Here is a 16,613-nt window from a genome sequence, read left to right as displayed (position 1 = left end):
TCTTCCACGTCTGTATTTGTGCCAATTATGCTTACTAAGTTCTTTTCCAGTGATGTTATCCATTCGGGACCATTCCACCATAACTTTGACGTTATCAATGCCTTTGCGCTTATTCCTCGTGTAAGTAGGTCAGCAGGGTTGTCGTCACTTTGAGCAAATGACCAGCTTGCTTGAAGTGTTTTTTCTCTAATTTCTGCGATTCTGTTGGCAACAAACGGATCTCTTTTGCTTGTTCCCTTGATCCAGTGCAGCACAATCATCGAGTCCGTCCAGCAGTGTATTTCCTGAAAACTTTCGTTGAAGTGACCTTTGATGTAGTCGCATAATCTTGATGCTACCACCGCTGCCATCAGTTCAAGTCGCGCCAATGTCAGCTCTTTAATTGGAGCTACGCGGCTTTTTGCTGTTACTAGCCTTGACTCTTTGTTTCCATCGTGGTAAACTGCTATCAAGTATGCTGCCGCTCCGTATGCTAATGGGCTCGCGTCGGCAAATACATGCAGCTTGTATGCTTGTACTGGTTGATTCTTGCTTGCGTAGCATCGTGGGATTTCTAGAACTCGAAAGTCCTCCGCTTCAGACATAAGGTTCTTCCATTTGTCGCATTCATCTTTAGGGAGCTGGTCGTCCCACGTGACGTTCATTTTCCACAGTTTCTGCAGTCCTATTTTCGCGCGTACTGTGAATGGCGACAACAAACCAAGTGGGTCAAATATCTTCGCTGTGGTTTGTAACACAGCCCTTTTTGTCATGTGCGTTGTATCTGTTAATAAATTCCACTTTTCAATAGGGAAGCAAATCATGTCCTTTGAGTGTTTCCATATCAAGCCCAGAAGCATTGTGAATCCTCTAGATCGAATATCTATGTGAGAATCGTCTCTTTCGTTTTCATCAATTATTTTTTTAATCGCTCTTCATTGGATGTCCATTTTCTCAAATTCATCGCTGCCTCTCTGAACACTTGCTTTGCCTCTTTGTACAACTTAACTGCTTCATCAAGCGTTGCTGCTCCCAAAATGACATCATCCATGTAGATCGCTTTCTGCAGTGTCCTTGTCGTATCAGGAAACTGATCTTCCACTTGTTTCAAATGGTGTTTAATTGTAGCTGCCAGTATAATTGTGCTTGGTGTTGTTCTGAACGTTACTCTTGTCATGCGCCATGTTTGCACTTCATTCGTTAACCTTCCTTCAGCGTCATGCTTCCACCACAGAAATCTCATTGCATCTCTATCCTCTTCATGTATAGAGATTTGTAGAAATGCCTTTTCAACGTCTCCAACTAACGCCACCTTTTCTTTTCGGAAATTAATGAGCAGCGATAGCATGTCCTCATTCAAATTGGGTCCTGCCTCTAGGTTCTCGTTTAGCGACATGCCTTTTCTAGAATGTGATGAGGCGTCAAACACTACTCGAACCTTCGTTGTGGCTCGGTCTTCTCTAATGATCGCATGATGTGGCATGTAGTAGCAAAGTGCATTTGGCTGTTCTGATGGCTCTTGGACCTCCTCTGCGACTCCTAATGCCATGTACTCTGATATAGCTTTGTCGTAGCGATACAGCATGCCTTCATTTTTTTGCAGCCTTTTAGTCAGTTGCTGTAGTCTTTTTATCGCAGTTTCCTTGTTGCTTTCCAAGTTTACGTTCTGTTTCCATGGCAAGCTGACTTGATAGCGACCATTTTGTTGTACAATCTTGCGCTCGAATTCTTCGACCACTTCATTTCCGGAGTTATCCAAACTATTTCTTGTGATCCCCATTGACTCCAGGCTCCAGAACTTCTGTATCTCTTGCTGGAGTTCTGTCTCCGCAGCTTCGACCTTCAGAATTATGACTGCTTGATTATGCGTTAGTTTTGTCTTGCTTTGCTCTGACGGCCCTTGCAGTACCCATCCCAGTATAGTTTCTACAGCCATCAGTTTGTCCTCTATTCTTTGAGTTCTACCAGTAAAGAATTCTTCTACAGCCATCAGTTTGTCCTCTATTCTTTGAGTTCTACCAGTAAAGAATTCCCAATAATAGTCTGAGCCAATCAGTAGTTTTACAGAATCTGTTGCAGTCGTCTCGGTCCTGTGATCAGCCACTTGCATATTTAGCTGTTTCATTTTCTCACTGAGTTTCTTAGTTGGAGTGGGTATACAACTGTGCGAGATAACGTCGACTTGTAACGCTTCAATCACTGTTGTCGTGCTTGTTTCTCGTGATCCTACAGTCACTTGCACCACGTTCATTAGTTTGACCTTTTCGTCTCCTCCAAATGAACTAATCGTCAGCCTTTCCTGTCGCAACACCTTCGCACCTATTTCTTTCGCTAATCTCGCTTCAATAAATGAACGTTGACTTCCGCTGTCTAATAACAAACGGCAATGTCGGCCACATGTTTCTCCTTCTACGCACGCTACAGCCGTCTGCAAAAGCACAAACTTATGCTTGATATTTTCGGTTGCTTGTAGCGTAGACGTCGTCGCTTCGGCTTGCGCTGTTGAGACCAGCTCTGCCCTTGTTTTCTGCATCACCGTTCTACATACTGACGTGGCATGTCGTCCCTTGCATTGCTTGCATTTTACTTGGGCCTTGCAAATGCGTGCAGTGTGGTTTGGTCGCGTGCATCTGAAGCATGCTCTATTTTCGGTAAGCATAGCTTTCTTTTCATCCATTGGAATGCTCCTACGACAGTTTTCGGTTGCGTGGGATTTCTGCTTGCAGAATAAGCATATTCTGTCCGCTGAGCTATAGAAGCTTGAAGTTGTGCGCATCTGTCCGCGGTTCTCTCTTGGTTTTGCAGTTATCCTTTCTTGTTCACGTTGTGTTTCTTCACGAAAAGCCGCTTGCTCTCTTAAGAATAACATAAGCCTGTCCAGCTTTTCCTCGCACGCCTTTCCCGTTGCGTTGTTTTGCTCGCCGTTTTCTGAAGCTGAGCTGTTTCTCATAGCCTCTTTTGACTTGAACTGCACTGATAATTCTGGTGGAATTGCTCTTTTCAATACCGGTAATAACATCGGCGCATAGCTCCCAGTTTCTACTTTTAGTGACTTGAGTGCCAATATGTTAACTTGCACTCTCTGTACTAGCCTATTTAAGTCATCGGTATCTTGAACAGACCTCACTTTCTCCAAACTCAATAGCTCATTCATGTGCATTTCAATGGAATGTTCTCGATTGCCGAACGTTTTTTGCAGTATTTTGATTGCGTTATCATAATTTTCCTCTGCCGAGTACTGAAGTCCTTCAATAGCAGCCGCAGCTTTTCCGGTTAGTGATGCTAACAAGTAATTGAACTTCTGTCCCTTGCTCATGTTCGGTCTCAGGTGAACTGCCGACTCGTACTGAGACCAAAAACGGTTCCACTCCAAAGTTTTTCCCCCAAACTTTATCATTTCGAGCTTTGGTAGCTTAACATGTTCCGTTGCTTCTTGTCCCGTACTTGAGGGCGTCACCTGCCTTGTCCTATCGGTTGAATTCGATTGTTCAGGCGGTCGAAGTCTGACTTCTATTGCAGATAAGATCGTCGTTAATTTCATGTCGTAGTCTATGACGCTTTCGAATTCAGCTTCGGCGTTGTCTTCTGTTAGAAACTTTTCCATTTGCTCGTTCGCGCTCTTGAGACTGTCGCCTATTGCTTTAATCTGCGCTTGCGTTGTAAGCAGCTGCTCCCGGTTAGCTCCATCATTAATTTGCTGCTCGGCTGCGTTAATCAGTCGCGTGATCTTGGAGCGAAGCGCTTTCCTTTTCTTCGTTATCACTTCTTTGCTCATATTGAGGCGGTTAACAATGACTCCTTACTTGTCAATCGTTCGTTCTGATGCTCGTACAGTCCATCGCGGTCTCGTCGCTCGATCCAGGTCGATCTTCTGCTCCTCCGCCGTTTTCTTCTCTGCTGCTCCGTGGCAGGTTGACCTTTCTTGCCGGCGAGGAGGTAGTATCCTGGTTCACGGCACCATTATTAAGACGATCGAGACCAGGGACTGCTTCGAACGAATACGGTTTATTGGAAGAAGTGAAGTAGCGCGCGCTCGCTCCAGGCAGCAGTCTTCTTTCTTCTTCTTCCGGCGTTTGATGATGATATTTTATAATTAGTGTAATAAATATCTTTGTGTTTATTATTTCTATGTGTTTGTTTATGCCCTGTATGCGTGTCGGTGCTCGTACATGTGCACTCTAACGTTGCGAAAACAGGTACAACCAAAAACAGCAGATGCTTTTACGAGCACGGAAAAACATTTCGTACTTTTCAGGTGGAGACCTTAGAGCAACTGCTGCAGCTTCTAGGAGGGCAGGCAGATGCGAAGAAAGACATTTGGCGCTACTCCATACTTGTCGCCTAAGTAGTCACGAAAACTGGTAAATTGAAGAAAATGAAACTTCCATACTGTATTGTCAGAAATTATTTTCATTTCGCATTTTCCAATTCGCAGTTTCCTTCCCCAGACCAGCCAGGCGACTCAGCCTCTCGGCCTGCCTTTTGTAACTCTTGTCACTCAGGCAGTGATTTATTTTCAACAGTTAGGAATAATGTGAGCATTTCGTTCAAAAACACATATTTATTAAATTCCGGCACAACCGTCTAAGTTTCATGATGAATTTGCTGATCTTAGGCGGGACTGCCGACAGTGGGCTTGCGGTGCTTTGGCCCCTCGAGTAGGTGGCCGCCAACCCTAGGACTGCAATAATTTAAACACTACCAGATGCTCCAGACGCACTCTGACGAAGGGGCGCAGTGGTTCAGACAACGATTTGATTGATATGTGGGGTTTAACGTCCCAAAACCACTATATGATTATGAGAGACGCCGTAGTGGAGGGCTCCGGAAATTTAGACCACCTGGGGTTCTTTAACGTGCACCCAAATCTGAGTACACGGGCCTACAACATTTACGCCTCCATCGGAAATGCAGCCGCCGCAGCCGGGATTCGAACCCGCGCCCTGCGGGTCAGCAGCCGAGTACCTTAGCCACTAGACCACCGCAGCGGGGCACCAGACAACGAAAGGGGAAGTGATTATAAATGAAAATAAGAGAAATGTGAGCCCCGTAACTTCCTCTCAGGGGGGAGGACACCTCAACAGTAGCTCACGAAGAATGGGGGTAGAGAAGAGAATAAAATAATAGAACTAAAAGGTAGAGAGATAGAGAGAGAGGAAGGAGAAAGCAAGGCACAGGGACCGGGAGTGACGGAAGTAAAAAGAAGACAGTAAAGATAGACACGATAGCAGGAGTCCGAGGACGTGGTACCACTAGTGAGAGCTCTTATCGGCGACAGGAGTGGTTGGAGGGCTAATCCAGTCGGCCAGAGCTACGCTGTCGTCGTCGCAGGGGATCAGCGTCAGGAGGTGGCGTAGGAGCAACCCAGTCGGCCAGAGCTGCACTGTCGTCGGAGATCGCGAGCACACAACAGGTCGGCACGGAATCCAGAAAGCGAGTCCGAAAGCGGCACTCCTCATTTTCACAGGTATGCACTAAACTTGTTATGCAGAGCAGCATCACCATGGCACTCAACGTTGCCACGCCGACTGAGAACACCTTGCCAACCATTCTTGGGACCGAGAAGAAGCCTGTAGGTAAACATAAGTAAATAAACTAATAGCCATAATTAGTTAACGCCAATACTTGCCGAAACCGAATCTCACATAAATAGTTCTTATTCGACACTCCATACTCTGTACCTGTTCGCGTTATACAATTGAAGAACTGTACAAAAAAATTAAAAAATTATTTCTTTTAAATTGAGTGTAAATATTGTCACGGGGTCATGACGTGGCCGAAGACACGAGACTTTGCGTTGGAATTTAACTGTTTATTTGGGCGAACCGGTGCCCGGTAAACGGAAAGTACGATTACAGTAGCAGTCTTGAACCGATGGCGGCGAACGGAGCGTAGGCCGGCGATGAACTACTAACAAGCGGCGAAGTGCGTCGACATTTATACTCTTGCCATGAAATGTTCTAGCGTTATCACTAGCGGTAGCGTAGGTTCCAGAATAATCTGTACAGTTCGCGGAGTGGGCGTGATCTTATCGAAATGATCTACTACAGTCCGGAAGCTTCTCGAAAACTGCAGGCACGATTTGCGCTTAGAATTGTGTAGTGTTTTGGAACGATAACAGAACTGGGGAAATGGAAGTTGGCATCGCCCCCCTCTGAAAAAGGCATCGTCCCGATGCTTTAACTAAAGATGAAGGTACAACAATAATGCAAGAAAGTACAATGAATAAATTACGATACAATAATAATACAAAAAACACTGTTTCAGTTTGTTAACGCGCAGGAAACGGCTTGAGGCGCGCGGCATGGACGACTTCAGGTCCCGATCGGCGTCGTTGAGAGTTCGTTATGCCGTCGGGGACAACCTCGTAATCAAGTGGGCCAAGACGTCGAAGCACCCTGTATGGTCCGAAGTACCGTCGCAGAAGCTTTTCACTTAGTCCACGTCGGCGTATCGGTGTCCATACCCAAACACATTCACCGGGCTTGTAATTCCACGAAGCGTCGTCGAAGATTGTAACGGACGCTGTCGGTCGTCTGTTGATTCTTGATACGGAGACGCGCGAGTTGTCGGGCTTCTTCGGCGTGTTGAAGGTACTCACTCACATCGAGGTTTTCTTCGTCGGTGACGTTGGGTAACATGGCATCAAGCGTCGTTGCCGGGCTCCTTCCGTAGGCCAATTTCTAGGGATTATCTGCGTCGTCTCCTGCACCACCGTGTTGTATGCGAAGGTCGCGTACGGAATAATGGCGTCCCACGTCTTGTGTTCGACATCGACGTACATTGCCAGCATGTCGGCGATCGTCTTGTTAGGCCGCTCGGTCCGGCCGTTGGTCTGTGGGTGGTACGCTGTCGTCCCGCAGTGGTTTGTCTGGCTGTATGCCAAGATCGCTTGAGTTAAGTCGGCAGTAAATGCCTTCCCTCTGTCGGCGATAAGGACCTCCGGGGCGCCGTGACGTAGGACGATATTTTCGGCGAAGAACTTAGCTACCTCGGATGCACTGCCTTTGGGAAGGGCTTTTGTCTCGGCGTAGCGGGTGAGGTAGTCGGTAGCTACCAAGGTCCACTTGTTTCCGAAAGCCGACGTCGGGAACGGCCCCAGTAGGTCCATACCAATCTGCTGGAAAAGTCGGCGAGGTGGTTCAATTGGCTGGAGAAGTCCCGCGGGCCTTGTCGGCGGTGTCTTGCGTCGCTGAGAGACCCAGAATGTCCTCACATAACGAGTGACGTCGGTGGTAAGACGTGGTCAGTAGTACCTTACTTGTATCCTCGCAAGCGTGCGAGAAACACCGAGGTGCCCTGCCGTCGGATCGTCGTGCAGAGCCTGCAGGAGTTCTGGTTGCAGAGCTGAAGGCACCACAAGGAGGTACTTGGCTCGAAGCGGTGAGAAGTTTTTCTTTTGGAGAAGGCCGTTTCGCAGGAAGAACGATGCAAGTGCGCGCTTGAACACCTTCGGGACTTCGGCGGTCCTGCCTTCGAGGTGTTCTATTAGGGCCTTAAGTTCCGGGTCGGCCCGCTGTCGTTCAGTGAAGTCGTCGGTAGTTATCGTTCCCAAGAAGTAGTCGTCATCCGCTTCGTCGGGTGGTGGTTGGTCGACAGGCACACGAGGGAGATAGTCGGCGTTGATGTGTTTCTTGCCGGACTTGTAACAGACAGTAATGTCATATTCTTGAAGTCTCAGGCTCAATCGTGCGAGGCGACCTGAAGGGTCCTTCAAGGTGGCTAGCCAACGCAAAGCGTGGTGGTCGCTCACAACTTTGAAGGGCCTGCTGTAGAGGTAGTGACGAAATTTCGATGTAGCCCAGAGGATGGCGAGGCACTCCTTTTCTGTTGTGGAATAATTAGCTTCTGCTTTGGTTAGCGATTGGCTGGCGTAACTAATAACCCTATCAAGTCCGTGAGCCCTCTGACAAAGAACGGCGCCAAGACCTACGCAGCTTGCGTCAGTGTGTATTTCTGTATCGGCGAATTCCTCGAAATGGGCAAGTAACAAAAGCGTCTGGGGGCAATGTTTAAGCTCCTGGAAAGCGTGTTCCTGCGGCGTTTTCCACTTTAACTCCACATCGGCCTTGGTAAGGTTAGTGAGAGGATTGGCGATGCGGGAGAAGTTTTTCACGAACCGCCTATGATAGGCGCGCAGGCCCAGAAATCAGCGCACCGCGTTCTTGTCAGAGGGCGGCGGGAAGTTGGCGATGGCGGCTGTTTTCCGTGGATCGGGACGAACTCAAGACTTGCTAATAACGTGCCCCAGAAACAAGAGCTCCTCGTACGCAAATCTGCACTTTTCTGGCTTCAGTGTGAGTCCGGACGTCTTGATGGCTTGATGTACAGCTTCAAGGCAGTGCAGATGCTCATCGAAACCCGAAAAATACATGACGGCGTCGTCCAAGTACACAAGGCAAGTCTGCCACTTCAATTCTGCCAGTACTTTATCCATAACGTGTTGAAAAGTTGCAGGCGCTGAGCAAAGGCCGAAGGGCATCACCTTGAGCTCGAAGAGGCCGTACGGTGTTATAAACGCCGTCTTCTCTCGGTCTCTTTCGTCGACTTCGATTTACCAATAGCCAGTCTTGAGGTCCATTGACGAAAAGTACTTGGCGTTATGGAGCCGATCAAGTGCATCGTCTATTCGTGGGAAAGGATACACGTCCTTTCTTGTGATTTTGTTCAGGTGGCGATAATCGACGCAGAAACGTAGGGTCCCATCCTTTTTCTTCACTAACACCACGGGGGAGGCCCATGGACTCTTGAACGGCTGGATAATGTCATCCCGCAGCATTTCAGCATCTTGTCTCTTCATGGCCTCACGTTCTTTCTTCGAAACCCTGTACGGACTCTGGCGGAGTGGTCTGGCATTTTCTTCGGTTATGATGCGATGTATCGCGATTGGGGTCTGTCGAATTTTCGATGACGACGAAAATCAATCTTCGTGTTGCAGGAGCAGGGCCTTGAGCTGTTCTTGCTTATGGTTCAGAAGTCGGGGATTGACATCGAAAGCTATGGGAGGGGCTTGGTTCCTCTGAGCAGGTTCCGCAGAATCGGCGAGGGCGAAAGCACTGGTGGCTTCGACAACTTCTTCGATGTATGCGACCATTGTTCCTTTGTTCACAAGTTTGTACTCATTGCTGAAATTCGTGAGCATAACCGTTGCTTTGCCTCCCCGCAGCTCTGCAATTCCTTTTGCGACGCAAATATTTCGGGTGACTAACAGATGCTGACTGCCTTCAACGACGCCTTCCAGGTCAGGTGATTTAGGAGCGCCGACTGAAATAATGACGCTTGAGCGAGGCGGAATGGTGACTTCTTCTTCCAGCACATTCAAGGCATGGTTTCCTGATGGCGTGCGCGGCGGTAGTGCTTCTTCTGTGAATAACGTTATCGACTTTGTTTTTAGGTTGATGACAGCGCCATTGAGGCATAATAAGTCCATGCGAAGGATGACATGTCTCGAGCAACGCTGTAGGACTACGAAGTGTGTAGGATAAATGCAGCCGTTAATGGTGATTCTCGCTGTGCAGTTTCCTGCAGGCGTTACGAGGTGACCTCCAGTTGTGCGGATTTCAGGACCTTACCAAGGTGTCCTAACTTTCTTTAACTTCGCGGCGAACGACCCAGTGATGACGGAGTAGTCGGCTCCAGTATCGACGAGAGCGGTCACACTGTGGCCGTCGATATGAACGTCGAGGTCGCTAGTTCGCCGTCTCACATTACAGTTAGGGCGTGGCGTCGGGTCACGGCAGCGTCGGCTTGTTCCGCTGCTTCCACGTTGCGTCGTCAGGTCACCTTCGGGAAGTGAGGTTTCGCCGTCAGGGCTTTGCCTGGTTGGCATTGTGTTCGGAAAGCTCCGTCGCGTTGTCGTCGTCGTCGGAGGATCTTCGGTAGTTCGTCGCACAGCAACCGCACCTCCATCGGTTGCTGCCCTTAGTTTCCCGGATACGGGCTAGGAGACCGGCCCCGCGTTGGGCCAGAGTACTGCCGGGGGTGCGGTGACATGCGGCGGCTGGGTGAAGGCGAACGGCAAGGACTTCGTGGTGTCCATTGAGTTCCTGTCAGGTAGTCGGCGATGTCACGTGGCCGTTCTCCTGGATGCGGACACGGTGCATTGACGGCGAAGCCACGCAGTCCCATCTGTCGGTACTGGCAACGGCGGTATGTGTGTCTGGCCTCGCCGCAATGGTAGCAGAGCGGGCGGTGGTCAGGGGTGCGCCAGACGTCAGTCTTCCTCGGCGCACTGCACTGGGCCGGTGGCGAACGGTAGGACGTCGGTGGGGGTGGTGGCGGCGATGGCGTCTGGCGACGGATGTGCAATGGGGCATTGTTTTGGCGTGCGCGTGGAGAAGGGGTGTGGCGGCGGGCTGCAGCAGCATAGTTCATGGCTTGCAGCTGAGGCTCTTGAGGCTGAGAGACGCCCAGCGATTGCTGGATCTCCTGGCGTACGACGTTCGCGACAGATTCCCCTTGAGGGTTGCTGAAGGAAGTAATTTTCGCAGCTATTCTTGCACGATCGCTCGTATCGTCACCCGCAAGTCAGTGGTTCCAAGGGCTTAAATGCCGGCGTAGCTTGTAGACGAGAAGCTACGGTTATATTGCTGCGTGCGCATCTCGAGCGTCTTTTCTATCGTAGATGCTTCTGAAATGAATTCGGCGACCGTCTTTGGCGGGTTTCTGATCAGCCCGGCGAAGAGTTCCTGCTTTACTCCTCGCATGAGCAGACGGACCTTCTTCTCCTCGGACATGTCGGAGTCAGCGTGGCGGAGATGTTTAATCATATCTTCCGTGAATTTCGTTTGGCATCTGCATGCGGGTTTCTAGAAGAGCTGCGGCCTTCTCCTTGCGCACCACACTTGCGAAAGTAGTGAGGAACCTGGTGTGAAAGACGTCCCACGTTGTAAGGCTTCACTCTTGATTCTCGAACCAGGTCCGAGCAGAACCTTCTAAAGCGAAATACACATGCCGGAGCTTGTCAACGTCTGCCCCGTCATTGAAGGCGGCGACGCGGTCAAACCTTTCAATCCAGTTTTCCGGGTCTTCCAATGGCGAACTGCGGAATGTTGGCGGCTCTTTGGGTTGCCGGAGGAGGAGTGGTAGGAAATGTGGGGTTTAACGTCCCAAAACCACCATATGATTATGAGAGACGCCGTCGTGGAGGTCTCCGGAAATTTCGACCACCTCGGGTTCTTTAACATGCACCCAAATCTGAGCAAACGGGCCTACAACATTTCAGCCTCCATCGGAACTGCAACCGCCGCAGCCGCGATTCAATCCCGCGATCTGGGGGTTAGCAGATGAGTACGTTAGCCACTAGACTACCACGGCGAGGCGGAGCAGGAGTGGTGCAGGCTGCACAGGGGCGCTCATGGCTGCAGTAGTTGATGTCGGGATCCGGGTCTGCCTGGCTGCTTCAGGAAGGGGCCCATATTCTGGTTGTAGTCCCCTCTGCCTGCGGCTTGTTCGCTGTTCAGGGTTAGCGTCCGTGTCTTTTTTGCCGCTTGGGCTGGGGTCACGGCTTGAAGGGGGCGTCTGGAACATCAAAGAAGCAGCACCTCCACCAGATGTCATGGGGTCTTGACGTGGCCGATGACAGGAGACTTTGCGTTGGAATTTAAATATTTATTTGGGCGAACCTGTGCCCGGTAAACGGAAAGTCCGATTACAGTAGCAGTCTTGAACTGATAGCGGCGAACGGAGCGTCGGCCGTTGATGAACTACTGACAAGTGGCGAAGTGCGTCGGCATTTATACTCTCGCCATCAAATGTTCTAGCGTTATCGCTGGCGGTGGCGTAGGTTCCAGAATAATCTGTACAGTTCGTGGAGTGGGCGTGATCTTATCGAAATGATCTACTACAGTCCGGAAGCTTCTCAAAAACTGCAGGCACGGTTCGCGCTTAGAATTGTGTAGTGTTTTGGAACGATAACAAAACTTTGGAATTGGAACGTGGCAATATGAGCAGTGTTTAACTCTGTCGTGAATTCCATGTGTATGTAGTGGCCTGATATTGTCTTAAGTTTTTTTTCGTAGTTTATCACAAGTGTAAATTGTTCTGCGAAGCAAGTATCTCGCAGTGATCGTTTTTCTTCTTGTCATGATAGTTTCTTGTGAATGCTTTGTCATTGTATTATTGTATTTGCCCCTCCTGCATTGGCCAGCATATTGGCCTGCAGTATCAATAAACAACAATAATTTTTTATTTGTAAAAATGCCACAGGATCTACTATTTTTATTAGGCTGCCTTAAAAATTTTAAATTATATTGTTGGACGTTATGACACAACCACAATATGTTTATGAGGAGCACTATAGTGGGGAACTTCTGATTACATTATATCACTTTTGCTTGTTTAGTAAACATCTATATCTAAAAAAGTAGGTTTATTCTCACGTCTCCATCATCTCTCACAAGGGTCTGAAGGGTTTCAAGTCGGTATGTAATGGCTAAAGAAAGGCTCACGGCGTTTTGGTTAAGGTCACCACAGACTTGAGTATCCAACACCGGGCTAGGAGGTTCGCTTCTTCGTGAATATTTGCACAGGCTGTTGAGTGTTGCATCGGGGAATTCGCCTAAGATGGAATCGCCAAAACGCAGATGCTGACGTAGATGGTGAATTCTAGTGATAATTTGTAACCGTTTCACAGAGCGATCATACAAAGTTCTAATGGATGGTGTCCTGTCTTCTTCAAAAATGATGAATGCAGGAGTTTCACAAGTACCAATGCTTTCATCACTTTTATATCTGATATTCGTCGGTGATTTACCACAAATAATAAAACATGCAAATGGTCTTCTTTATGCTGACCCTACCACAATTTTCACCTCCGAAAAAGTTCCGGTGCACCACAGAAAAAAATCTAAAGCAGATATTGAACTTTTCATAAACGCCTCCCTGGACGCCACCATAGCCCTCCTTGGGCTGTGCAAATTGGCGCGTCCCCTCGAAAATGTACTGGCAACGCTGCGTCCTTAGCCTTTGTACTCTCGAGCACAGCCCATCATGGCGGTGTTTTTTTTCCTTCCTGTGAAAAGGTGTATAGCAAATGTTCATTCATGGTGCCTGAAAGATTAGTGATCTGGGATTGGATTTTTGATATCCCGCTTTTAAAAAATTCACAAATTTGTTTATTGTGGTTTCTTTAAACGAGGATGCACTATCCAGTTTCCCATCTGCTGAATTTTTTAGTGTTGTTATAAATGAGACGTAAAGTTTCAGTGCCATACTCGATCAACTATTTTAAAGATATTATTTCGTACTCACATAATTATTAAAACTCGCACTCACTTGATCGAAAACTTCTCTTGTCTTTATAATACGCGTGCATGCACAGTCACATCTCATAATGCTGTTTATCATGGCGTAACACATACAGCACACATCTTCATCAGTAAGAAATTTTTCAAAAGCAGGTATGAGGATTTCTTACATATACCACACATATATCTTCCTCTGCTCCTATTTGAAGTTTTCTAAATGTTTTATTATGTGCGCTGCAGCTCTTGGACTAGCCTGTGTAACGCTGTCCTTCGGTACATCTCCCCCCTCCACACCTACTCGCGTCTCGGGACGCGCATGCTCGCGCATCGTGCCGGTCCAGGAAGACACACGTAAAACTGTCGCTCTCCTCCCCCTCCCTCGAATAGCAAGGCAGACGCAGGCAGTGCCTGCTAGTAGAAAACGATTGCTCGCGCTGCACGTTTACTGGCCACCCCGTATAGACTTTTTTGACAGAGATTAGGATGTTCTCCTTTTTGGGTTGTTGCACAGGAGTATGAAAGCTGACATCACCGCCTCAGCAGTGCATTTTTTCGGGGTTTCAGGCGCACTGGATCACGCGTTCACAATTCCGTCTAGGGCGACTTTACGTGGTTTTCGCTTGATGAGCGCCAGCTTCGATGTCGCCGCTAGTGTAAGCGATGCGTTAGCGCCCGCTGCTTTGCATCTACGTTCTCTTTAGTAGGAGATGGCCAAGTTTCAGATGCGAAGCAGTGCTTCGGCTAGCCTGTGTAATGCTGGCTTGTACTTTCGCATAAAGACGCTGCAACGCGCTCCCCACCCTCCGGCTGCAGTTGTTGGACCTATGTCAAGGAGGTAATGTCGCAGCTGCGCGTAAACGTCGCTTCCTTCCTCATTCGCCGCAGCTGCTGGCTCCTCCGCCTAAAGTCCTAAGGTAAAATAAGTTTACAAGGTAGCGCCACCCTCCCCCTTTCTCTTCGCTTATGTTCCAGGAGCTAGAAGGTTGAAAACTTTCACATAAAGGAAAACGCTTTGGTTGTGTTGCTAGGTGGTTAACAGACGTAAATGATACAAAATGGAAGGAAATGAGTTGTAGAACAAACAGTTACCCATTCGAATACAACCGCTCCAACACAAGAGCAAGTGGGATTTGAGTTACTCAACCGACCACGTTGTGTAGTTCCACGACCACTCCATGTGCGGCCGTGGAAGTTCTGTTTCACACCACTAGCCATGGCGTCTCGCATCGTACATCGTAGTTCGTCCAGTTCTTCGAATGTGTGTTGCTAGTGGTCATGCTGTGGCACAGTGAAAGCGCTTCTTTCTGAATCCGTCAGTGACCACAGGGCGTCAAGTTGTGACCAGTGATTACAGCCGGCTTGTGCACACCCAAGGGAAAAAAAACACGGCTAGACTGGTATGAACGCTTGACTAGCAGGACTGCGATGACAGTGGTTTTTTCTGTTCTGAAAAAAAAACGCACCCATTTAGACAATCATGATGCCAGATATTTCTGATGCGGTGCATGTAATTTCACAAAAAGTGAGTTCAATCTGTGAGGTGCACCGCAGCAGCACGTTTTGTCTCCTTTGTGCCACTTTCTATTGAAAGTGATGATGATGATGGTGGTGGTGGTGATGATGATTATGATGATGATGATGATGATGATGGCTGGTTTTTAATAGTGCAAGAGTCAATTGATGGCCAAAGAGCGCCATTTCAATAGACTCTGTTCGAGCCACTTTCTATTGAAAGGGGCTTGAACAGGTCAAGCGTGAAATGTTCGTGTAAGTGCGTTCATTAAACCTTCCAGCTGTACTGTACGTGTATCCACACAAATATTTGTAACAACGGGTATGCATTAGACGCAAGTTAGACGAGCTCCTGGCGTTTCAACTAAACCCGACAAATAAACTAGTTTCGTAGAGCCACGTCGACGTACGTCGATGGCGTAACACAAAAGCGTTCACGTGAAATGTTTCATAGCTACATTTCATGGTGTGCACCATTGCTGATAAAGAAGAGAGCGAAATCGTTTTGTTAATTTACTGCAACCCAGCATTGTTAAAAAACTCGGTCTGCTTTGAACATGCACCACGAAGCAATCTTGGCCGACTTGGCGCCAACTGGAACGCTCCTCGGGTGCTATTCTGAACTTCCGCCGTTTTCTGTGAAATTCCACGTAGGCGTAGTGTGTACGCAGTAGTGACACAAACACACGAACTGCTAGCTCAAAGTGAGTTGAAGAATAAATAAAAGCCAAAGAAAGGTGAAGATAAGCAAGGATATTTTTTTTCAGATTGCAAATGCAGCAACAAAAAAGCGAAACAAAAGGAAAGCGTTCTGTTTCATTGTGGCAACGCTGATGGTATTGTGTGAAATTTAGCCCCATTTTTGAACAGCAGCAACGAAGGCACAGCAGCTGTTTAAAACAAATATTGTGCAATAAAGAAACGTGCAATATAGTAACGATTTATTTTTCAAACGTAAATGAAAGAACATAAAAAATTAATATGCAACGACATGTTGTTTCTCCATTCGTAAAGCAGACGATTTTGTCTGCAATGAGCACCATATCCGAAATGGTGAGCGAGCAGGCGAGTGCGTCAAGCGAAAGCCAAGAGCGTTAGGCCCTGCGGCAGAGCGCCCAACTGTGGGCCGCAATGTTAGACTTTATCACGCAACATCCCCGAATGAAGAGGGCAGCGTCAGACATGTGGCCTGAAGTTCGGCGCTTGCTTTGGGAGGCGCAGTCGGATATGCTGAATAGCGTGGGCCCGAACTGTAGGTCTCCTAGAGAGTAGTGACGGCTCTGGCAGTCAAAAGTGGCAGCAGTGCTGGCCCAAGGCGCCGAGGTGGCAGCGCAACGCAGGTGAGCATCCGCTTAACATGGTTGATGTTGAGGCTAGCTATGCAGATGCTTATTTCAGGGGCACAGGTCAAGGGCTATATGACATCAGCGCCCACCTGCCTGACGGCGACGCCCGCATCATAAAAATTGTGAGCGCCGACTCAGTAGTGGACTGCGGCAGCCCTTCCTTTCCATAGCCCCCGGCGTCCCAGGGTGTAGCCGCTGAGGACCATTATGAAGAGGTAATCTTCCTTTTTTGCGACAGTGGGATATGCCACTTTTACATCTGCAGGCAAAGTTTTCTCCCAAATCACCCATTGCAATTAGCTCAAGCATAAATCGGTCATGTCAAACCTGACCCATCGTAATCTCAAATAAAACTATCTTAACATGATCTCGAAGGGCAGTTGTAATGTGGCAGTTCCGATAAATGTCGGTTAATTTTTTCTATGACAGCCTGCGAGTTTTTCACATCGTCAAATCGATAGATGATACCAATGTGAAATTTGGGTCAATTTTCTCTTTTTTTAGTTTTTCAGAGAGGTAAGCTTATCTC

The sequence above is a fragment of the Rhipicephalus microplus genome, chromosome 1, assembly GCF_043290135.1.
Source record: "Rhipicephalus microplus isolate Deutch F79 chromosome 1, USDA_Rmic, whole genome shotgun sequence".
Lineage (NCBI taxonomy): Eukaryota > Metazoa > Arthropoda > Arachnida > Ixodida > Ixodidae > Rhipicephalus > Rhipicephalus microplus.
This window is presented reverse-complemented; position numbering follows the sequence as displayed.